The sequence below is a fragment of the Cuculus canorus genome, chromosome 2, assembly GCF_017976375.1.
Source record: "Cuculus canorus isolate bCucCan1 chromosome 2, bCucCan1.pri, whole genome shotgun sequence".
NCBI lineage: Eukaryota > Metazoa > Chordata > Aves > Cuculiformes > Cuculidae > Cuculus > Cuculus canorus.
Window position 1 is genome coordinate 16,515,616 of NC_071402.1, and position 24,881 is coordinate 16,540,496.

The following is a 24,881-nucleotide window of genomic DNA, read 5'->3' on the forward strand; positions in this document are numbered from 1 at the left end:
CTCCCATATGTAGAAGATTTTATTTCTGCAGAGGTTGATGTGAAGGTGGTTTGATTTCACTGAAAATATGAGTTATGAAGTGGAAAACTGAACTTTGCATGAAAACATCACAAATGTTGTAGTTCAGGTATGTCAGAATAGTATAAGGAAAAAGTGGTTTTCTACCTAATTGTATGTGTTTGTAGTTTTTCCTCTTCTGACAGAGGAAGGTAGTTGGTAGGAATGTGGTAAAAACAGTGTATTGTACAAATGCCTTTGAGATCCACTACGTTACAAAATGACAACAGGTCATTTGGAGAAGGGTATTGGGGGTGAGGGAGAGGGAATAGGACAAATCCTCCCCACTTTTAAATGTTTGTGTTTTAAAATTGTGTTTTTCTATTTCCAGATTACATATAAAAGTTAAACCTGCCTTCTGTATTTTTTGCTGTAAAAACCTAATGTTTTTCTTGATATTTTTTAGAAATTTGAGTGTAAAACTTAAAGTTCATTAAACATATGCAAATATGTGCTTCATTAATCTATGTTTTCTCTTTCAGACAAATAAAACTTTATTATTAAGCTAAATATTTTATTAGTTTTAATGTTGATATTTTTTGCATTTAGAGAAATGTAGTGATAGCCGCAGGTCTGTATTTTCAGGTCATATGCATACAATGTATAAATCCCCTTCTTGCTTTATTTCATCTCCTTTCTTCAGAAGTTCTCATCATTGTGTTACTGTCCTTCAGCTCACTTCAAAGCGTAAGCAAACCCTGTCAAACCTGTGTCCACAGAAGATGCTGAACTGGCTCCTGTAACTCCTGCCAGTTGTGCTTTAGTTATTAGCAAGGGCTCCAGCTGGTTTGTAGTTAGTGCTGCTGCCTGGTCGTGAGTGGGCAGAGGTTTTGCATGGTTCGCATGAGCAGTTATTCCAGGGAGATGTATAGCTGAGCACTCGCTTGTACAGCCGTGAACTGGAAAGTGCCGTATAAATGGGGATAAATCTGTGGCTCCCTGTGGTTATCTGGACCTACCCATGTATTTAAGACACATCCAAATGTCTTATATGCATCTATTCCTATCTGGGTCAGTTCTCAAATATGCTACTATGCTTAGTGTGAAAAAGGTGGTGGCCAAATAAAGGAAACTAGTACTCAGTTTTTGTATTCAAGCAATGCTAATGTCTGCTCCCAATCCCAATTAACTCTTTTTTTTTTTTTTTTTTTTTAAATTAAGCTAAAATAATGAAACTTATACAGTACTCTAAATCTTTATACCAAATGTGTGTAAGTATGGAAACCAGTTGATCAAATGATTATTTTCTTTTATTGTAAATTTGGGTAAAAATAGTGGTAGTGCCTTTTAACAGCACACTTTAGTATAAGCTGATACTAGGAAATGTGCTGTTAAATTCTGGGCATTCAGGTTAGGTAGAATTTTTTGTTTTCATTTCCTAGTAAGGTCTTGCAGATCTTTGGCTTAGCTAAAGACTCATCCCCATTTTTAAAAAATTACAGGAAACTGTTACAGGAATAAAGAAATACAACCTCCACTCTCATGGAAGATTGCTGGCATGTCTCAAAAATGAGATCACCATTCTGGTTTTATCGAGAAATGGCTAAAAGTGTTAATTGTAGATGTGGTTGTGAAAAACTTGACTAAATGTATGTACTGATACTAAATCTATTTCATCTATAAATCCATTCAATCTCTCGTATTTAACAAAAAAATCTATTTTTGTTATGTAGGAATAGACTTTAAATATCACAACATGAGCAACATAATTGATCAGTTGTATTTAAACACTTCAGCAGTCTTTTAATTTAAAAAATATTAAATATTTAGAAGCGTAATTGGTATTTTTCTTCCCAGAATATTTTTCTGCAGTCAGGACTTACGTAAATTTATATGCGTGCTTCCTTCTGTCTCTGTATAGCAGAAAGGTGTATAGCGCACTGAAAATCTATAAAACACTGTTGCTGTTGGCTCTGTGAAAAGGGAAAAATATTCATGAGAGACTTGGAAGAAAAGAATGGAAAAGGACCTTTGTTTCAGGCCTGGGTAACTGCAAAGCACTTCTGAGCTGCTAGAAGGGAAAAGAAAAAAAAGGCGGCTTTGTTTATAGTGGTAAATCATAACTACAAGCTATAGTGAATGAAGAACTGAAGTGGCTTTAGCCAGTGTTGTGTAACTTTGATCATCATTATGGTTTGTTTTGCATTTCCTTCATAGTGTCCCACCAGGCTGTCTTTGAATCAGCTTTGTTGTCATCATGTCATCCACACGTGCAGACTCTGAAACTGCTGTTCTTCCATCCTATGTGGAACCTTGCAAATGCTGTGTTTTCTTTAACTCTCTAAAGTATTTTGCTTTTTCTTCGCTCTTTTGTATGGAATACCACTTTATGGTAAATTAATTTTTACTGTTGTCTTTTTTCTAAAGTCTTTCCAATCTCAATTCCAGATTATGGCATTAGGGTTACAGTTGATTTGCAGCTATTTCTGTCTCTCTCCTTGATTTTTCCCTTTCCTTCCCTGAGTTTGTCCTGTTAATATAGAGCAGATCTGCCTTTGCTGGCACCGCTGCTCTTTCCTCTGCAATTTCTCCTTTGAAACCTTTTCTCTACTTGATCCTCTGACCTGCAGACCAGGCTGATAAAAGCGCCTTCCCTTCGCTGCAATGTCCTTTTTCCTGCTTCTGCTGGGTCCATCTTGCTGCTGAATTGTCACTGCAAGTTTTCCAGTGTTTTGTGTTATTGCTTGCTCTAAATTTACGATTGTTTTATTAATTTAGAGGGAAATCTTAATCTAATAATTATTTGAATATCATTATGATGAATGAAGTGTAAGTGTTAAAACTGGTTACAGACCCAATGCGTGTTTTGAAAAGTATGCAATGAAAAGTTAAACTTAAAAAGATGGCCAGTGATCCTTGTTCTCCTCTTACGCTACAGCTTTTATGCAAGTTAGATGGTATCTGGCAGCGTATCTGTTACACGCAACTGACTGAAGTTTCATGGACTTCGTAGCACGGCAGCCAAAAATGCGATGTCTGGATGCAGCTTGCAGGCGGTGGATTTGGACAGCCTACCTGAAGGTGCAGATGCCTTGAACCAAATGCCCTGTTTCATGCAGGAAAGCGTAGGTAGCTGAACCACAAAAGAGCACTGTGTCTAAGGTGTCTGCTATGAGGAACCTAGCCAACGTGTGTAGTAGCGAGTTAAAATGGTTGTAAAGCTGCCAACACTAGGTAGAAGGTGGGATAAGAGAATGATTTGTACCTGAAGTGTGAGATTAATACCCTGCACTTGCATAGCACCTTTCATTTGAGGATCTTGGCAGGCTTTATGATCAGTTAATTGCCTCATAACCTCTCTGTGAGGTAAACTATCACTAGTTTACAGTTAGAGAAGCTGATGCAGAGAAGAATTTAACTTTTTGGAGATGTCTGGGTAGTTGTGGGAGAAATGTGTGAAGTTTGTCTCTTGCTTATTTTGGAACGTCTAATATCACAATACCTGATTTGCCTGAACAAAAGGGAATAACTGATTCTTGCTCTTTCTTGCTCCTCCAGCTCTTCAGTTTTGTGGGTTTGTTTCCTGTGGTTTTTTCCGTATGGTCCTTTGAATTGTGGTCTTACAGGTGGCAACTGTCGGGAACTGTTGGAAAGGGAAACAAACTGCAACTTGTCCACCTTTTTTAGATGAAAAGAATTGAAGTCTTTTGACTTTCCTTCCATTCTCCTCAACATACAGCTATCCAAAAGCTTCTCCCTATCTTCCCTATTGTTCTTGTCACTTAAAGAAGTGCTACAGTAATCCTATTGCACCCAAGTTACTATAGTTGTTCACTAAATGTATGTATTGCTGGTGACAGTCTAGCACTGCTAGGTGAGCTAGACATTACTAACTAGTAATGCTTATGTTAAGGGCTTTGTTAGAACTTAAAAGCATTAAATAAAATTACATTTCTGTTTCAGTGTGCGAATGCACCTCTCTGTGGCCCAAAGAAAACTTTCAAAGTTAGTTTATACCAAATTGGCCTTTTTTTTTTTCACATTAGGAATAAAATGATCTGAGCTATCTCTTTAGTTGTTTTAACAATGTCTGTGTAAAATTCCTGCTTGTCTGTACTGCTTTTAAAGACAAAAGTAGAATTTAATATGTACCAGGATAGTGTACATCACGTATTTGGTTGAAGAGGTGTTGGAATATGAAAATTAAATTTATCTTTTAGGGAAACAGTGCAACAGGCTCCATCCTTCGTAGAAGTATATATAAAAAGCTATCTTTGGAAAGGCGACTGAGAGCAGTAATTCTTAAGACAGAAAAGTACTTCAAGTATTTTGGGAGCTATGACAATTTATATTCTGGTTTGAAGTATTCATGGATAAAAATGGACACTGCATACACACACCATGCCACCACCAACTTCATAAAACATGATTTCCATATTATATTGATCAGTCTTGTTAGTAGTGGCTTTCTGGTTTTAAGGCTCTGAACAGTGAGAGGTGGTGCAAGGAAGCTTATTGAGCCATGTGCTCAATAAACGAAATGTATTCCTTGACCTTAACTTTGGTGAAGAAAAAGTAAACAAGACTTTGCCTTAAGATACTGAAAGGTACTTGACAAGATTGATAACTGGTTTAAATCTTCCTTCAGCTGCTGTTGCCTCACAAGATAGAGTATTTTGTATTCTACTTCTTAATAGGCAATAATGCATCTCATGCTGCAAGGCAAAATCATAAGGTCAGTTATTCAAGATAGACATAATTTTGTCCATTTACATATTTTTTTACCCTAGACCTACTATTTCATTTTTCTGCTTTACTGATCTGCATCGCGTTTAGCAAAGCTATACAGTACTTCTTCCTTAAAATAAGAGCAAATAGAACTGAACATAATTTAACTAGTTTCTTAAATAGAGATCTCTTGAAACAGATGTACAAAACATGTCTTTGTTATCAGAGACAATTTTAGAAATTTTTGAGATGGCACAGAGGTGACTGTTGTGGTGGGAAAGGTGATTGATTGTTTCCAGGGAGAAAACGTACCACGTCTCAGTTCAAAAAAGCCAAGTTGAGTAGTTTTGAGCAAGATGTATCTGCTGATGCTATTTTTTAAAATGATGCTTTTTCTCCTGTAAAGTGTTGCGTTTGTGTGATATTAACCAGCTCACTCTAGCTTATCATCCTAGCTCCAAGAATGTTAATTAGGTTCACATTAGGCACGTTACCAATTTCAGAGGTTCAGTATGGTAAGCTTTCAAACTTGTATGATAGATAGTTGACCAGAATTAATCCTTTGTCTTGTGAGTATACCTGCAAACCTTCTGACCATGGCTGTTTTCTTTGAGTGTTTAATGGTACTTGTTCTGCATCTGGGATGTAATTAAAGAGCAGGTGTTATTGGAGTATCTGTTGCTGTAGCTTCAGTAAAGTTAGGGTCATCTTCAAGAAAAATAAGCTCCTTTAGTTGTTTTTCTCTTCTGTGTGGTTCAAAATATATGGGGTTATGTATATATGGGGACTTTTTTTTCCACTTACGTGCTCCTTCTGCGTGGGGTTTCTCTCCCAACTGACTTGCATGCATTTTTCATTGTCAGAATGGTATTGATGCATCACCCATTTTCAGTGCTCAGTTAATTTGTCACACAGAAGATAACTGACTCTGCTGGCCATAAAATTTGTTTTATTGCCAGTACATTTAAACACTTCTGATTAACTTTTATTGGGGTCATTTTATTAAATTTGATGCCTGTGAGTATCATGCTGAGGTAAAGATTGCTACTTCAGATACCACAAATTTTATTAAATTGTTATTTTAGAGCATGGTGGTTCTTTGTTCCTGGGCTGGACATCAAATTGATTTGGAATCTGGCAAAAGAACACATTGCTTCCTTCTTTTCAATTAGTACCATGCTAAGTAGTAGGGCCTCCCAGGTATTTTACACAATTATTTCTAAAGAGATGCAGAACCTCCCAGAAATATGAAAAGACTTCTTCTAAAAGCTTGGATGGCTCATGTGAAGGACAGATTTATTTGCATTGCCTCTCCTACAAAAGAGTCCGCAAAATAATAATGCCTGAGAAAACGTACCTCTTAGCAGGTAGTTTTGTTGTTTTTACAGAAAACAATCCAGCTGACCTTTTTGAAACATATTTGCTGTTTCCCTTCACAGTGGGCTGGAAATGAAGTTTTTAGTATTTAATGATTCAGCCCTGGAGGAGATTTTTTTAAGCTGAACTGGCTACTTTTAGTGCAAGTTAATTAGATTTTACTCCCAGGAACAGTAAGACAGTAGTAGTCTCACTGCAACTCGGTATTGATTTGAAAATTGCATTTTATTAATTTATACTTGAAAAATAAATACATTTTCATTATTTAAGTAACATTGCTGTTAGAGATAGTTGTTCTTATATTTATTGATAATAAGTAATTTTTATATAACATAATGGAAGTTATATGATTCTATGTCATGAAGTCTTTATGTGGTAAGTGATTGATATTGTAGCAATCAAATAGTATTGCAAATCCATTCTGCTGAGGAATAGAGATGTGCCAAACAGTTACATACTGGACTGGAGCAGGCCAAGTAGGTTATTAATTTTAAGTAGTAAATGGGATACTGGGTATTGTTTACCTACAATTTATCCTGAGAGAAAGAATGTCTTTAATATGCTTCTGGAGAAAATTTTAGATGGATTAGCTGTGGTCTCCAGAGGCAAGCAGAAAGGCAAAGAAGAGTTGGCAAAACATATCAAACAGTAATTCTAAAGAGAAATGAAGAATATGATAGCTTACTACTTTTTTTGTTTAGAAGGCAACTAGTTACTTTTGTATTTACTCAGTGAGAGCTGCATACATAAACAGGCAAAGCTTAAGCAGCAGGGACAATGAAAGTAATATGGGCATTAAATTGGCTAAGAGGGAGATCACAGCAACAGAAGTGGAGAGAGGGGAATTTGTACATGGAGAAATAATGTATTTACTGTGGCATGAGTTGTGATTTCGTGTTAACTGGGACTGAAATGGTGATGGGAAGTGGAAGTTACAGAGTGAAGTATTGGTCTGTGTTTCTGAGCGTAGTCTCAGATAAGGGTGAGATAAGGCTAAGATGGGGAAGTTTATTTCCTACACTGTAAAAATCAGAGGATTTGATTGAGTGCATAAAACCAGCATTTGAGAAGTTTGATGACCTGTGTGCTAAGTGATTATTTTACCTCCGTGAGAGACCCTGAGGACCTGCAAGTTTTTGACACTTCGGGAAACGTGTAATACTTTAAAGTAACTCCTGCTGCTAACTTAAGTAAAGAGAGAACTTTCATCTGAAAACCTGATATATGTATTCCCTTAGTCATACCAGACACGCAGGTATGGTGTTTCACGTAGGCTTTTCTGTGGATCCCAATAACAGAATTGCTGAACATCTGACAGCAGTGAACATGTTTCAACAGAAATTGGTAATAATCTGTGCTTTAGATGAGAATAGTAGTCTTTTATCTTTTATCACTTATTCTGATTTTCAATTTTTCAGTTACATAAACACTGCAAAATCAAAATGTGGGCATCTGTTCTAGGACATTTGGTGATTTATTTTTTTAATAGTAATTTCTATTTTAAGTTTGTGTTTTCTGTTTAAAAAATGATATTTTTAATTTTTTAGTTTTACTTCCTCAAGCTTTCATGGACTGATCTTCTCCCTTCATGTTAAACCACAACTTACCTTTTTTAAAAATAAAACAAACACCTGTGAAATGTCTAAATTCTTGAGCATTAGGTAGCTCTTTGTGTGAAGAGCTAAAGCATACCAGCCTTCTCCATTTCTTTTTTTTTTTTTTTTTAGAATCAGGGAAACATGCTTTGTATGCTTTTTAAAAATGACTAAAAGTACTTTCTCGTTGTGTGTTCCATTGTAGTAGACGGTATTTTGTGATAAATACATGTGAGGTACAGATTAGAAACACATAGTGTACTGAATAGATGTTATGGAAGGTGTTCTGTTTACATACTAGAAAAGACGTTTGCTTCTACTCAACAAAAGCAGATTATTTTCTCAAGCAAGAGAGCTGTTTATACAAAATATTGTCATTTCAGGATGCATATGAAGCTAATGACTAGATTAATCTGTTTGAGGTGCCATCAGATGGTGGTATGCGTTTTTGGCAAACCATGCTTACTAGGAGTCTGATGTTTCAGGCCAGATTTTATTTTAAACATAATTTATCTGAAAACTGGGCATGTAAATAGTGCTCCCCCTCAAAAGAAACAGTTTTTAAAGATTTTTTTTTTTTTTTCTGATGTGTTTAGCTGTGTTGTTATAAAGCCAGCTGGAGAACAAGACCATATCAGATACAAAAGTCACAGTATTGGAAGTCTGCTGTCTGCTGGTTTTGTAGGAATAGTTTTCCTTTACTAGTAAGAAGAAAACAATTTTTAGTAACTATATATGAAGTTGGATGGCCTTCGTGGAAGTGAAAAAGAAAGAAAACCAGCTGCCCTGCTAAGACGTGGTGTCATTTATTACTGAAAAAAAGGATACTTCACAGCTCTTAGAAGACAGTGAACAATATTGTAACCAGCTAGAGGAAAATGGTTTGTACGTAATTCCAAAATAAATAAAGCTTATGATTTTTAGTGTTATAGTGAATGGGATGGGGGAAAGTAAAATCTTTAGAAATATTTTAACTTGTTTTTCTAAGCGTAATTAATTAATGACGCCTAAGGGTTTTTTTCCCCCATGTTATTTCTGTGTGTCAATTATGATTAATGGAGGAAAAAACACATTTTCAATTATTTTGTATAAAATTCCACAAAAGTTGATGAACTTTTCCTTGTGGTGGACAGATTAAAGCAAGATTTTTGAGCATTTCTTTAGAAGAAGACACCTACCTACCCAATTCTGGAAATTTTCCTACTCTCAGAGAATTTAGGGAAAGGACACTGACAAATTGACTTGGCCCTAATATAGACACACTCAACACTTAATGGTGTGGACAAAAGGAATCCTACTGTTTTTCTGACTCCTTTTTCAACTTCCTTAAATTACATTAAAGTAACATGTAGGTTTTTCTGGTACTTCTAGTCTTTTGGATGTCTTGGGAGCTATAGCTGCCGTGGAAGTGATGGGCAGTTGCAGGAAAGGGGAGCAGTTCACATTGCACTAACAAAGGGGGAGGAAGGATAAAGTAGTAGCTTGTGCATGTCCCTTGACAGTATGGCAGAGGCCAAATTTATTCTGTTGAGACAGATGTGCCTAGGCTCGCTTTTCGTTTATGAGAGGGAGAAGCTCAAAAAGAGTAGTTTGTTTGGTGGCAGGGAAGAACTCAACTGACATCTCATCCCAGAATGAGAAGGTGTCTGTTCTGGCCATAGTCAAGGCACATCGCTGAATGGAATTAGGCTACAAATGGTAGAAATAAATATTTACAGTAGTGCATAACCTGCTGAATGTTAAAAGTATTTGCTGAAGGAGATGATAGTTTTTCATTCCAAGTTTATAAGGTAACACTATATTACACCCTCACAAAAACATGTAAGTGAAGAGAAGATAAGATGTCTTGTATTTTACTAGACACAGGCATTATTTTTCAAGGCATAAAAAACTTTCAGTGTAACAGCATTTGTTTTAAAAGAAGGTAAATCAAGTTTTTCCTGTGCTTTAGCTGGTACATTCTGATTTTTTTCCCAAATCCCTCTTAATTTATTTGTTAAAGCACATCTTGAAACTGTAATGGCACTTAATGTTATGGTGAAATCGAGAAGACTGTATCTATGAGTGTTTTTTCAGCTATGCATTGAAACAGTTTTTTAAAAATATTCTGCTATTTGTGTCCTTCCCAGTATCCAGTTCAATGAACTGTCTCTGTTCAAACACAAACACATTTTCTCTATTGCTTCTTTTGTGCCTAAAAGCTGTGGCTTTTTCTAGTCATTCAGAAACTGCTTACTGTTTTTTCCACAGAATTCAATCTTTTTCCCATACACTCCATTTTTGTGGCTCAGAAGTTGTAAATGAGTCCTTCAATACCTAGGAGTATGGAAAAGTGTCCTCCTCTCTGCAGCATCCATTTGGTGGTGTAACAGTTAAAACCTCTATAAAAAAAGGTGGGCCCAAAGGGGTTGCTATGCATTTACTTATTTATGTTAAGATTTGTCAAAACAAAATGCGGTCATGTTGCACTTGTGCAATGCATGAAGTGCCGTGTTTCCCTGCTTGGAAGTGTTAGCATCTTGAGCACGGGTATTAAAATAGATCTGATACATTAATAGACTTTCATCTTGCTTTCTTAAGCATCCTAACAGAGGAGTGGTTTCTCAAAGAATAATGAGAAGCATTTACAGCTGGTTTTGTACAACTCTTCGTAAGCAAAATGAGCAGTGTTTGTGCTTTTCTTCGTAAATGCATTGCAAATATTTTTAAAGGTAATGGGGATGAGCATAGGAGGTGTGGGAACAGCTAAAAGGAAATCAGTCTTCCTTTTCGTAATTCATGAGAATTCACGTGCAAAATATGGAAAGGCAGACAAAAGCCGTGAAACAATATATATCAGCTTACCTTTGTTGTAACTGTAACGCCTCTGCCTTTTTGCTTTCGTCTTCCTAATACTTCTAATACTGTATTAGAGTGTTAAAGCACTCATATAGGAGAACGATTTGTATCAGCTTTGTGAACTGGTGTGAAAAAATTATTAGTATACTGGTCAAAGCCAAGGGAAAGCAAATGTCAGATTTATAATCAAGAAAATATCAAGAAACTGGATCATTTAATTGTCCATTTGTTGCTCCTATACATAGGAATGTCTGTGCTTGAAATTGTGATTGACTTCTCTTAAGGATGAGTCTAGGACAGAACCTGAGTAGGTCCCCATGTGCTGACTGTAAGCAGTATGTTCAGTGAGCTTTATGTATTAATAAAAGCAGATGTATTCCAGCGTGGGATTTTTTCAAGTAAAGTAGTGCTTGCTTGAATTGACAAGAAAATGAGCACTAGGGAGTGTCAGTCTAAGGAGGAAGGCCAGGTTGAAAGAATATGATGTACTGGCTATGATTTTATCAGCTGTCCTATACAGAGAGGAAATTGAGAGGTTTTAAGAAATGAGGAAAGGTGATTTGGGCTGCTGGTATAAAGCCTGAGCTGATGAGAAGTAGTGTTCATTCAGTAGAAGGAGAATCAAAGATGTCACTTCTGTAGAAAGAGCATAGAGGTGTTAGGTGGTGCTATGGGAAAACTTGGGCTGTTGTGGTATAATCTGAAGGGTCAAACTGAATATGGGGACCTGGTCCTGTGTTTTCTGCAAAAGTAAACATATGCTTGAATCCTTCTCACTGTTCTACTATTTTACCAGTCTCCCAAGAATAGAAATCTCTGTTCTCTTTCACAAGAAAAGCAATTCACAGTCGGAGTTTGAATAATATATGAGTCATCTTGTCCATATAGAGTTCTGCAGAGAGGAAGACATTTTCTTTGATGGTTCCCATCTTGACTTATTTCATGTAGTTGTTAATTGGTCATAGAGTGAAATACAATGTGTACCATTATTTCTTCTGCATAATTTGATCCTACTCGACCTGCCGACAGCACCATGAAGTTATATGTATGAGGGGAGTAGTTTGCAGGCACTGTGGGATGCAGAGAAGAATGCAGAAGGACTTAAAGCAAGATATGTTGACATTTCCAAGCCCTGAAACTCTGCTTGGCTATATAACTTTTCTGAGGAACTATTGCATAATAGTTTAGTTACTCAAATCAGTAATTCTAACTCCAAGCAGCCAGGAGACCTTGAGTATCGATGCAGTCTTCCATTGCATGTCTTTCTATTTTGAACTGTTTTGGACCTTTCCTTTATTTTTAGACTACTTTCTGTAATGATACAGACTACCCTCAAAATATCTGTTTTAGTTGACAAAGCAAATGCTTATATTTTACAGGGCTTTTTACACAGAAGACTTTTTTTTCAAGTAAAGATTTATACTTTTGGAATTCTGACATTCCTTTTAAATTATTCACTGCATAAATCCTGTATCCATATATAGGACACTCAGTATGGGTTTGTCTTCCTTCACATTCTAAAGTTTAGCAAATTGAAGTTTCCAGTTAATGTCACAGGGCTCTTTCTTTGAGTTTTAAAGCCTTTTTTTTTCAGTTTCTCATATGTGAAAAACAAAGTAAGGCTGTACACATGTATTATTTGATAAATCCACTAAAGTCTGAATGACTTTAAATCATTTTAATATTATGTAAGTTTCTTTCTTGTGATTCTCCTGATTAGTTATAGCTCTTGCTGTGGTGTGCATTACTGGAAGCAGACCATTTCATTGCACTGTGATTTCTGAAGTAAATGATTGTTCTTACAGGGAGACCTTTGTAGGTAGTGTTTAATTTAAATATGTTCTTACAGCAGTCTCCTGGCTGTTAAATTTTGTAATTCAAGCATCTGTCAGTCAGAGCTCACTTCCTGGCAAAGCAAATCTTGGGTAACAGAGGCATTTATATTGTGACACGGAAGCAGCATTGTATTGATTAAGTTGGGTGGTTTCAAAAATGGTAAATTAACCCTAACATGTAGTTTACTTATTCTTTGTTATTTTTAGGACGGGTTTTTTTTGAATAATGTATAACAAAAAGGAAATTGATCCGTGTTTCTAGTTACAGTACTGTTCATTCTAGGAGGAGTGATTTGTTATCTGCAGGTGAACTTTCATAATATGTGTAATCTAATCTAACCTCTGAGAGATGGGAGGGGTCCCAACTGCTCCTCTGTGCGCTTGGCTGTGTGTTCCTGCCTCCTCTCTTGCACAGGATCTAGTGTCTGAATGACCACGAAGTGACTCAGATTAATTTGTTGATGTGCTAGAGAGTGAATCGCACAAGTTGATGCAGCTTACATAGCTGGAGCAAGTGGATTGAGTATGGACCACCCCTTTTCAGCAGCAATTTGTAGTAGATAGGATTGAGTGTAGCATGAAACAATATAATTTTTTTCCCTGTCTTATTTACTTTGTTGTCTTTTAACACATGGAGAGTTTTGTTAATGATCAAGAGCTAGAAACATTATTGGGGTGGCTTGTTTTAGCTAAATACCTAGTAATGTAAGCTACAATAATTCTGAAATAAGGTTGAGTAAAATATTATCTATATCATGGCTGTAGACTTATTTCCAAATCATGTAGAAAAGGTAAGCAACTATTGTGTTTAAGGGAAGAACAGAATTTAAACTCAGAAAGACAGGTTAGCTGAGCATTTGTCTTTAAATATGCTTTGCTTGAGATTCCTTCATACTGCTGTACATGGAGAAGGTAGTGTAAACAGAATGATTTATAGATCCTAGCATACAAATTTAATGGGGCTACCCTTGTGAGAATAATGCTTTGGTCAGTTGTACTTGTTTCATTTTTGTGGTGGTGTTTTTGTGTTGTTGGTGTCCCTTCCCTCAGCTCATTTGAGTTATGAAAAGCTTTTGCATCCCATTTATCTTCAAAGTATTACAAAATTACGTTGCAAGGTAGACTATTTGCCACAGTTATTTGAAACACAAGTTGAAGCTTGCTTGTCTTGGAACAGAACAAACGTAAGTGCCCCCTCTACTTCTTGGTTTTCGTTGTGTCAGAGGTGGTCCCTTACTTTATCCATTCTTCTTCTGGAACCTTTCATCACTTTTCTGCAGGGTGTCACGGAGCCTAATATCAACACCTAATAATTTGGTATGCTTGGTATTGCAGTTCTGTTTCTGCATGATAGATTCTTGGTATTGTGCATGACTTATATCATAACACTACTTGCTTAACCACGTTTTCCATGGCCAATTCTTAATCTGTTTTCCCTAGTTGACTATATTACATTTGTCTGTTTGCTGCTTTTGTCTCATATCTTGCATAAGGTACATGTAAAACTTTCTTGGTGATTATCATAAAGGCTAGTATGCACAGGTAAGTGGAATAAAAGGGCCCCGTACTGAGTGAGTTCTGTGCAATGGTTTGTGTTAACGTGTGGTCTATTCAGTGGAAAAGTTTCAGTGTTCCTGCGATGGCATTAAACATTTTAATCACTTTCAGTTCTACTATGAAATCTTTAATCCAGGAAAAAGAAGTTTGGTTCTGGATATCACTTCTTCCTCTTCTAAGTTTGAGTAACTAAATGCCCACTAGGGTATTTAGCTTTCTGATTTTTGTCCCAGGTTTGATGTTAGAATTGTTTAGTGACCAAGCTCTGTTTCCACTGTCAGTAATGTTCCTACCATTTATAACACCGTATAAAATCCAGTCTCTCTTTCATCAGTACTAATGGAAGTGAATGATAGTATGAGGTGATGGAAACATTTTATTTCCTAAACACTTCTCAGTTTGCCGTTGATTTTGGTTACTCTGAAGGACTGATCTTTCACAGCTGTTGCAAAATATAAGTGTTTTTTTTCCCCGCTGTGCAGATATCTGCCTTTCTCTAAACTCTGACACAAAAGGGTCTTTTTAAAATGTCAAAAATACAAACCAATTTGTTGGCATTAAATGTAAACATTTTTCTGTCATTGTTTATGGAAAAAAATTGAAAGTTCAGGAGTGAATGGGTAAAAAAAGATAAATATTGAGCAATCTTCTTGTAGAAACAAGAATGCGAGTTACACAGTTCATTCTTTAGGAAATGTCTTACCTTCATTTTTATTAGCTACTACTTAAAAATATCTTGGGTTTCACTTTTATATAATTACAGAAACTATGGCTTTTACTGTCTACTATTGGTTTTTTACAAATAAGTTTTGTCAAATGTAATGATGTACGGATGAATTAATTGCTGTAAATTTGCTTGTGGTCTAAGACTAGTGAAAGTTATATGTATGTACGCATATCTAGTTTTACCTATATATATGTGTGTGTGTTTATATAAAAAAGCCTAGATAAATGGTTGCATATGCATAAAACTGCTGACACCCTCCCCCCCAATATAAAGTAATAGGATAGATTTTAAGTGAGATAACTTTACTTCTAGAAATTATTTTCCACCGAGGGTTAGTGCTGGACATTAATGCATACATATGGAAGCACACTGTTGATTCAGATGGGAGAGGAAATATCAATTTAGATTGAGGAATGTGTTCTCAGTTATCCTCCCTGTTCTCAGTTATTCTTACAGAGCTTTGCATAGAGCTTGTAGCTATGGTGCGGGAATACTAACTTCAGTAGCAGATGTGAGCCTGAAGCTTATTACATGTTTCACCAGATGTTTCATTTATCTTTAGGGCAACCTTCTTGTTTGTATTTTGTATCAAATACTGTGAGAAATCAAAATTCAGAATGTATTTAAGCACGTTATATGTATTTGGAGATAAAGGAACCCTTTTGTAATCTGAAGAAGCATTGTAATGTCTCATGTTAAATATATTTTTCTCTTAAACTATATTTCAGCAAGATACTTTATAATTTCATGTTTTGATCCAATTTGATTTATACTAAGCTTGCTTGTAAAGATAATTAAACTGAGGGGGTTTTTTGTTTATATAAACTTACTGTCTGCTTTTATATTTCTTTATTAATAGTTCATGTGTCAATATCTTACATATTTGCTGTTAAAATTTGTTTACAGCTTAAATTTGTCTTTTAGTTGAAGAAGCCTCAGCATTTTTTGTAATAACTGTGAATCTCAAGAGGAGATTCCTTAGAGTGATTAAGTTGGTAGTTGTGGAAGGAAGTTGATCGTTGGGACGCTTCTATGGCTTGCTGTCTTTGCACAACAGCTGTTGTCTCTGTGCAGGATAGGAGGTTTCAGCTGCTGCGTTCCTGCAACTGCTCACATGCTTAGAACAGCATACTACCCTTGCCACATTACAAGATTGTCTTAAAGCTGGTGTGTGTTTGGTATCTGTTAATTTTAGTATTTGTGACTTGCGGTTCAGGAGTATAACAAAGCCACGTTTTGAGAAAATTTTACCAGTGGAAATTGTAGAGGACAGCAACTGAAATGTCTGTAAAGTCTATTTAGTAGTTCTGTTCATCAAGCATGTGTAATGTGTTGCTCAGCAGGCACCATCTGAGTCTTCTGTGTTTTCTTTCATCACTGTGTTGGTTCCATGATAAAGAGATGTCCTGTTTGCAAACTTACTGAAAACCAGTCAGAGTCAATTGTTAGTCACCTTCAACTAGAAAGTAACTAGGAACCAGGCAAACATTTAAATCTGGCTCTGTTCTGTAGATCTGAATATTACACTTGAGTTCAAGAGAAAAATTTTCAGACTGCAAAATCCAGCAAAGATGGAGTACAATTCTTGCACTTGAAATGCAGCATCAACAAACAAGTTCTTTGTTGCTCTTGTCCTTGAAAGAAGTAGTAAAGGAGTAATTTTAAAAAACACTTTGGATCAAGAGTTTGTGAACTCGTGTGTGACACGAAGCAGGTCTTAACAAAGACTGTTCTGTGTACATAGTCTTCCATTTCTAAATCTCCTTTGCGGTTGTGCAAGCGTCTCTTCTCTTTGGGATGTAGACGTAGCCTCCTTGTAACAGCTACAATTGCTTACATTGAAAATTAATATTAGGAGAGTATTTCATGTATTTATAGCTATCTTTTAAAACAACAGCTGGCTACCAGAGCCAGCGTGATGCCATCAGCACTTGCTCTCCAAAACAGAATTTGGAAATCTATTTTAAAAGCTAATTGGAATATCTTTCAGTCCAGGGTAGTATTCGTGCTCCTTCTCATGCTTCCAAAGTAATGCCTAAGAAAGGAGGATAAGACTTTCATTGTCATGGCCTTGTGGGGATAAGAGTAGCAGAGAAAAGAGGACAGCCTGAGCTCCACTTCTCATATAAAAGATGACAGTGGAGTGGGCGAAGTTTCAGTTGTGACAGAGTGATCATGTAGCTAATTTAGCCAGTCAACTAAAAATCTGACTGAAGATCTGTCTGTTGCAGAAATGGTATCATTTGCCATGGACTGGGTTACACTGAGTCTGTAATGGAAGTCTGGATTTGTGAGTTGTGGTTTTAGCTTTCCCATGCTGAAATTTTGGTAGTGCAATTGTGAGTTTGTTGAGCCTTTCTAATTCACAGGACTTTGTCGAGGCCATTTTTTCACATGGAATCTTCTCTTCCACCTGCCAAAGGAGTGGGACACGGTTTCCAAGACCCCTCGGTTCTTAGTGTAAAAACTCAAGAAAGATCATTTGTGGCAAAAGTATCTTGGACTCCTAAGCTAAACAGTAACTGAAATTATTTACTATGCAGAAAAAAGTATCATGTTATCAACCAATGTGATCTAGTTGGTGTTTCATGGCTAAGGACTTTGTGCACACACCTCACAAACTCTGTGTCTATGTAGATTAATACTTTCTAATAAGCAGTGCTGTCATTCACACAAAAGGAGGATTTTTTTCCAGTCTCTTTGAGTGTATTCTTATAATAAAAAATGGAGGAGGTGTTAAGTTTTAAGTTTTAAGGTTTTAAATAGGTGTTCGGAAACTCTGGAAATGGTATAAACTTCTTTCTTCTGAGGCAGAGAGAACTTTTTGACAGAGTTTGCAGTATTTCCTGCAGACAGCTGATACTATGATTGTGATACATGAAAGTGAAATAAACTGGTAAATTTAGAATAATTATTTGAAGTAAACAGAAATTGAGCTTATTCTTACTGAATTATCACCATTCCATATTTCTCTATGTTCCCACTGTTAAGCTTATTACCTGAACTGTTTTTTGATGTGTATGTATATCTGTGGTATGTGTAAGTTTTTGGTTTTCAATGAAATACTTCAGGAAATGGTGTTCTTTGTAATGTCTTGCAGAGCAAGGGTTTCCAGCAATTCATCTAGATTTTATTCCCATTATAATATTATTATTCAAGAGACTTTGCTGACTTTGCTGTTGATGGCTACGACAGTATTTCTCAGTTTTCTCGATTTAAATGCAATTTTAAAAAGAGGACATCATGGTTGGCGTGCTAAGATGCTTTTTAATTAGTATTTCTTTCTGCTGTGCTTCTGCATCTGTTGAGCAGAATGAATTCTCTAGGCCTCTCTTTTCAAGTCCTCTTGACATTGCAGTTCAGCACTATTCAGTCCTTGGCTTTGTTTCCTTTCTATCCTTTGACAGTTCTGTATTTTAATGTTTGCTTACCATATTGAAGTGCAGTCACAAATCTAAGCGCAATTTGTGAAACAAAATATTTTCGGACTGGCTTCCCCATGTTAATTTTTTGAAACCATTTCTGTTGCATTTTTGACATTCAGTGAGAGTGGCTAAAATAAATGTAGTCTGTGGCTGTTAACCAAAGATTTTCTACCTATTGTGACTAGTGTCTTGTTAGCATTTGAAAAAGTATTTAGGCTAAGTCCTTTGAGAATTATATAGTGCTTTGCATAATAGCTTTTAATGTTTTCAATAACTAAAAAAAAGATGAATGCAGCACGAAGATAACCGCTTTTGAAACATGAATAGTCTCCTTTGGTGAAATTTCACACTATGGTGGTTTGTTTCTAAAAGCCTTTTTTTTTTTTCCTACTCAAACCAAACTTGGATTACTTAGATCGCCATGTTTTTTCTTTAGTGTATAGCAGAACTTCTGTGATCTTGGCCTCTCTAAAAAAAAAAAAGTAAAGAAATCAACCAGTAACATTTTATGTGACATGAATTAAGGTTTTGGTGGTTTTGTTATTTGTTTTCTTTACCATGTTCTAACTTACTAAGCCATTTTTTCCAGTCAGAGAATCATGGAGTAGCTGAAGTGGAGGGCTCTGGTTCCATCTCCCTGCTCAAAGCAAGGTCACCTAGAACAGGTGGTACACTTGGGTTTGATGACCTCTAAGGATGGAGGCTCTACAGGTTCCCTGAGCGGCCTGTTACAGAGTTTACCCATCTTCACAATGAGAAACAAAACAAACAAACAAAAGGTATTTTTTCTTATGTTTAAGTTGAATTTCCTAAGTGTTTATGCACATGGATAGGATTCCCCTCAGCCTTTTCGTCTCTAGGCTGAGCAGCCCTAGCGCTCTCATTCTCTCCTGGTATCACAGATATCTCCTGTTCACCTTCATGGCCTGACCCTGAGCTCTTTCCAGTCAGTCCGAGTCATCTCTTGTACTGGGGAGCCCAGCACTGGGTGAAACACCTCAGATGTTTCTCTGCAGAGGGAAGAGAGACCTCCTCTGGATTGCTGGCAACACTGCCTCATGCAGCCCAGGAGGTTGTTGGCCACATGTTCTGCAAGGGCACATTGCTGGCTTATGGTCAGCTTGGCGTCCACCTGGACACCCAGGGTATTTTCTGCAGTTTCTTTCCAGTAGGTCAGTCCTAGGATGTGCTGGAGTTTGGAGTTATTCCTCTCCAGGAGCAGGACTTTGCATTTCCCTTTGCTGAACTTCAAGATTCTCCAGCTGTTGTCGTCTCCTTTGGATATCAGTACAAATCTTTTGATGTATCAGCCACTCTGCCCTGCTTTGTATCATTGCCAGCTTGCCAAATGTGCATTCTGTCTGAGTCATCCAGGTCATTGATCCAAGATCAGACCAATACAGAAGAGTATTGGACCCGGTACTGACCCCTGAGGCATCCCACTAGTGACTGGCCTCTGGGGTCTTTATGCTGCTGACCACAACCCTGCATGCCTCATTATCACTGTCTTTTATTTGGGTAGTATTAATCTTGATGAACGTTTTTTCTCAAGCTACAATGTAGATATGTAAATGTAATTTAGTTGTGAAGGCATTTTGGCAGTCAGTGAAATATAGGTACCACCGAGAGATTCATCCATCTTTTCCTCAAAGGGAAAGGTGCTTTGGGGCTGTGTTCAGAATAAACGGTGAATGCTGTCCCAAGGGTTTATAATCTTCAGAGAAGAAGCAGGGATGAAAAGAATTGACTCATCCAGCCCCCATCAGGGGGTCCTTTAGCTGAGTGAGCAGCGGAACCGCAGCCTCTCGCCTCCCTCTCTGATGTACTGCACGCTACACTATGCGCTTTTTCTCTTACTCGTTAGAGAATTGATTGCAGTGGGTCTGCCCTCTGCTTCCCAACTTATATCCCATGCACAAAACCTACTTTAAGTTTATAACTTCCTCCTTGGCACAGAGCACTTTTTCTGCCTTTTTAAACAGGGTGTGAGTTTAGTTCTTGGCTACTTTAGGAGAACCAAGCCACACTAGATATAAAAGGTTGCAAGTGCTATGTTGCTGAAATATTAGCTTTGGCTTGCTGAATCCGGCCATATGATGTTATGAGCCCTAGAAAAGAGAGAAATTCACCTTAACTCTGTGATCTAAAAGCCATAAGCTTTATTTTCTGAACTTAATATTCTTAAACTGTTGAAGGTTTTAGTTTCGTTTAAATTATTTGATATCGTTAGTGTTTGAACGTAGTGCATGATCTCAAGTTGTTAGATGCCAGAGGCTGCTTGTAAGAAGGCAATGACTATCCTTCACCTCAAATATCTAATCACTCCTGATTTTATTATTCCTCTTGCTGTGCTATGGAAAAGAGTTTTTGAAGCTGGGCTGAAGTCATTGTTTCTTTGAGGACACACTGAAGAAGTTCTCCTAATGACAGGCATTGGTAGTGTTAGCCTGGGCTTTAGAAACTCATAACTAAGTAATACTGATGGTAATGCCATTCAGCGGATACCTTATAGTGTTACAGCTCCTAACTGCAGCACTAACACGTGATGAAACGGGGATTTTTGTTTTGAGTTACCTTGGTCTGAATTCCCTGACTGTTATGATTTATTATTATCTGTGCAGCGGTGTGAAACCATAAGCTGGATTTTTTGGTTTTGTTATTGGGGAATAGAGATGAACCTTGTAATACTGCAAACAAACACATGCTGTCAGGCTTCTGTGTCTTCTTTGTTGCCGAAAAGTTGCCTTTCCATTATACACTTGAACTTACTTCACAAAACCCTTCTTTCAGGTATATAAAAGAATGGTCATATGTGTTAACATTTACCGTGATATCCCCTTGATTCTTGGTTAAATGCGTATTTAAATATTGAGGAAGCTGTCTATATTCTCTTCCTCTCTCACCTTCCCCCATTGTTATATAGATGTGTGTATTTATGCAAATACCTACACAAAAGTGAAAACTGAGAAGTAATAAGTGGTGATGAGAAATCTGATTTCCTTGGGAAGAAAATGGGACTATAGTGATACGAGAAGTAGAATTCCCCTATTACAAAAAGGGGAATATTTTTGATTTAAGCTAAAGTAGAATTAATTTTCATCTAAATAATTGTATTATTTTTTCAAGTTAGACAGAATGTCCCTCTGATAGCATGTTTTCTTTCAAGCAGTGTTTTTCCAGACACTGTTCATTCCTTGAAGATGATAATGTCTTGTGTTCAGTATGATCTGTGCTGAACAGATGTCTCCTCTGTAATCACCTCTCTACAGTGTTTCCCTATCTCAAATGCAAGGTCAGGCAGAGAGCTGGAGGCAGCTCCAAATTAGCAAGAGTTTTGACTGTTGTGAAGTTCATAATAATATTAAAATTAGTCCTTGGAAAGTAATAGAATATGCATAAGATTTCTGGGAAAATGTATACATATGCATGTAAGTGGGAAATACATTCCTTAACTAGCTCTTGTCTTGTGGCACAGGATTGGTGGAGATCACTCCCTCACATTGCCCAGGCCTGATAAAGGTTTCTAAAACTCCAGAACAACCCTAGAGAGTTTTATTTGCTGGCATTTTTGGTATCAACAGCTAAGTAGTCGGGTTGTCTAAGACAAGGTTGGAAGTCTGAAATAAAAATAGCTTGGGGATTTGTAGACTATTAATGCATCAATACAGTTCTGATGGATTTGTCTTGGCCAGTCGAAATGTCATTTAATTCTATGAGGTTTTACTTTCTTCACATCCCTGTGGATGTGACTCTGAAGACTAAACAATGCTTGTTTAGGTACTTTCAGTATGTTCTTGTGTATTAAAACGAGGACTGGTGTTTTTTGTTAGCACTAGGATAGTAAAAGCTGAGATTTTTCCCTCTGTTTTAGAGTTGCCTGGTGATAATAAGTGATGCTGAATGTCTCTGTAGCTCAAGCACTAAACCAACAGGGAACCCTTCACTCTCACATGTTTCTACGTGCAGGTTAGAGAAGGGTGAAGTTTTTTATTGTAGTAGGGATTGCAAGCAAGAGGGATTGATTCATTTTATTGTAGTAGGGATTGCAAGCAAGAGGGATTGGTTCATTTTATTGTAGTAGGGATTGCAAGTAAGAGGGATTGATTCATTTTATCTGACGTCAGTGCTTGGCAAAGTGAGTGACCGACCCTGCATCTCACAGTGGAGAGAGATGTTTTCTCAACTATCTACTAGGTAAGAGTTTGCCTGGGTTCTCGCCTACCCGTGCCTTGTCTGAATGAAAGTTATGTTGCTCATCACTTGAGGAGTTGACTGACGGTGATGAGGAGTGCACATAGATGAGAGGCTCTCTCCTATGGTGAGAGCCCAGTGAGGCCACCTTTGCCTGGCATTTTCATGTGGTTTGATTATTGCTCTCTAAGATAGCCGGATGGGGTGTGTCACTCTTGCTTGTGTCACTTAAATGGGTACCTGCTGCATGTGATGTGTTACAGAGGGGTGTCAGGTAGTGTTTTAAGAGTGTTGCAGGAGGCAGACTGAAATGTCCCTGACGCTGTTCGCTGTTACAGAAGGCTCCTAGTTCTTGCTTTACATGAGCAGTGAGAGTTGAATGCTATTTTTACTGAAAAGAAAGCATTTTACTTCTGTTTGGTCAGTGAGTAACAATGCCTGGGCTAGATAGAACTAGTGGACTTGGTAAAACTAATGTCACTTTTGGGGGTTGTATGAGGTCCTCCTTACTTCCTTAAAGAAGCAGTAGATGTTAACTGCTTTGAGCCTTCTTGGCATGGTGGGAGATCTTGCTCTGCACCAATAGGTCCTCAGTGGAAGGTGCTGTAAGCCTGAGGCTGAAGATACGCTAGTCTCTTTTTCCAAGGGCACCTAACGCATTTGAAAGCAAGATACTTGTGTAATTTTCTTTCAAAAGATGTTTTTAAGGGAGTAGCTACCATGTTTTTCTGTTTTGCCAAAAATTAGAACTTTTCTTGACTGATTATCCCTGCTGGATTTTTAATAGTGGTATCCCTACATGTTGGGCTGATGGAGGTCACTGAAATCAAACAGCTTGTGTGGCTTTCAGCTGAAGATTTCCTAAAAAGAAAAATCTTCTTCTTCTTTTCAGGAGAAGATGGGGGATTTAAAAGCCCCAAAATCCTGCATGTGAAGTCATTATTGTTTTTCTTAGCCTATTGAAAAGTTATTAACAAAATGAGACTTTCTCTTGATGGGTGCTCTATGAGATTCCTGATTTTCCAAGTGCAGCGATTACTAGGTGGTTTGCGTTTCATTGCCCGTCCCCATTCTTCCTTCAAATTGTTGAATATGAAAATCTGTGTTAAAAATAAAAATGATTCTGTAATTTGTCAATCTTTAAGCATTTCTGATTTTTTTTCAGATAACCTCTGAGCTGTCATGTAATAAAATTTCATAAAAATACATTATTTTATTGTGTGCTTAATTCCTTTGTAACTTGTAGCACTAAGGTAGATATATTGATGATATTTTGTAAAGAGCTTTTACCTGTGAATGTAGTCTCACTAGAGCAAATAAGCAAATATTAGTGGCCAGTAAAGAAACCTAAGGAACTTCTTTCAGAATTTGTCTTCTTAGTAAGCTTTTTAAATTAATTTTAATGGGATGCTGAATCAAATATAAGTTTACTCTAACAAAGAGTTGATTTTTGACCCTGTGGGTTCCTTTTCATGCATTTAATCCTACTTTGCATTGTAGCAGCTAGAATCATAATCAATGGACAAAGATAGTATAAATAAAGGCTTCAAATACTGGAGGTCATGTGAATCTATAACTAATTGAAAACATTTGATGTTTTCATTTGGCATTTGATGTTTATTAGGAAATGCGATAGCATCTTCTTGCTTTTTTGCAAGAAAAGCAAGAATTAAATTGCCCAGATGGCATTTTTAGTAGCAGAATTTACTGCTTTTATGAAAATGTAGGCTGACTGAAACTTTCCTTCTTGGTAAAAATTTTGATCTGCTATCAAATCCATCTTCAATCAATTTAAAAATGGTAGTGTAGTAAGCCAAATGGGTGCTTGGATGAGGATAACGTTTACTTGACATATAGGAGGAGATTGAGGATTAAGTGGTGAGTATTTGTAAGATACCTGGAAGATGGAGCTTTCTCTATAAATGCCAAGGAAACATCTCAAAATATTTGGCAGAAGACCTTCAAAATGTCTGCTGGCACTTGTGTCTTTAAGAGCATCATCAAGAAAATAGTGATATTATATTACTTGATTTCGGCTTTAATTTCGAGATACTTGTTTAAAATGGATTTCTGAATTAAAAAAAGTGCTTTTAGAAGACTCAAGTGTTTTCATGTTTCTGGAAGATAGTCTTGGAGTAACGTGGCATACCTTAAGAGACAGTTTTGTAAGTCATCTTGACAGTCCTGCCTGTCTTCTTTAAACTGTTTTTGAGGCTTGGGGGTGTTTATTTAAAAACAGTACAAATTTCCACTGTCTTTGAGTTGTGCTGGGAATTGTGTGGTTAGGGAGATTTATTAGGTTCCCCCCCCAAAGGTTTATCTGAGTGTTTGCTCATGTGTTAATAAAATTGCTTGATAGCTCGATTGGTTTGACTGTCTCCTAATTCAAGTGGTTATGTGCTTAGACCAGAGCCCAAGCTTGCTGTCAGAGAACACTGGGCGAGTGCCAGCACACGTGCAGGAAGTGGTGTGCTTCCATTTGCTGCTTTCCTGTTGCCCGTCACGCACATCTCCATGCTCCCATCCCTTTTTCTTTCTCCTCTTCTCTGAAAACTTGTCCTCATCCTCCTTTATTCCCACCAGCGACAGAGCTACCCTTTCCTACCTTGCC

The 24,881-nt window shown here is 37.1% G+C and overlaps 1 protein-coding gene across 1 annotated transcript in view; it reads left to right on the forward strand.

The window, feature by feature from the left end:
* EIF3H (eukaryotic translation initiation factor 3 subunit H) overlaps positions 1-24,881 on the forward strand; it is an 86,632-nt gene that overhangs the window by 38,295 nt on the left and 23,456 nt on the right. The gene's annotated exons all lie outside the window — the stretch shown is intronic.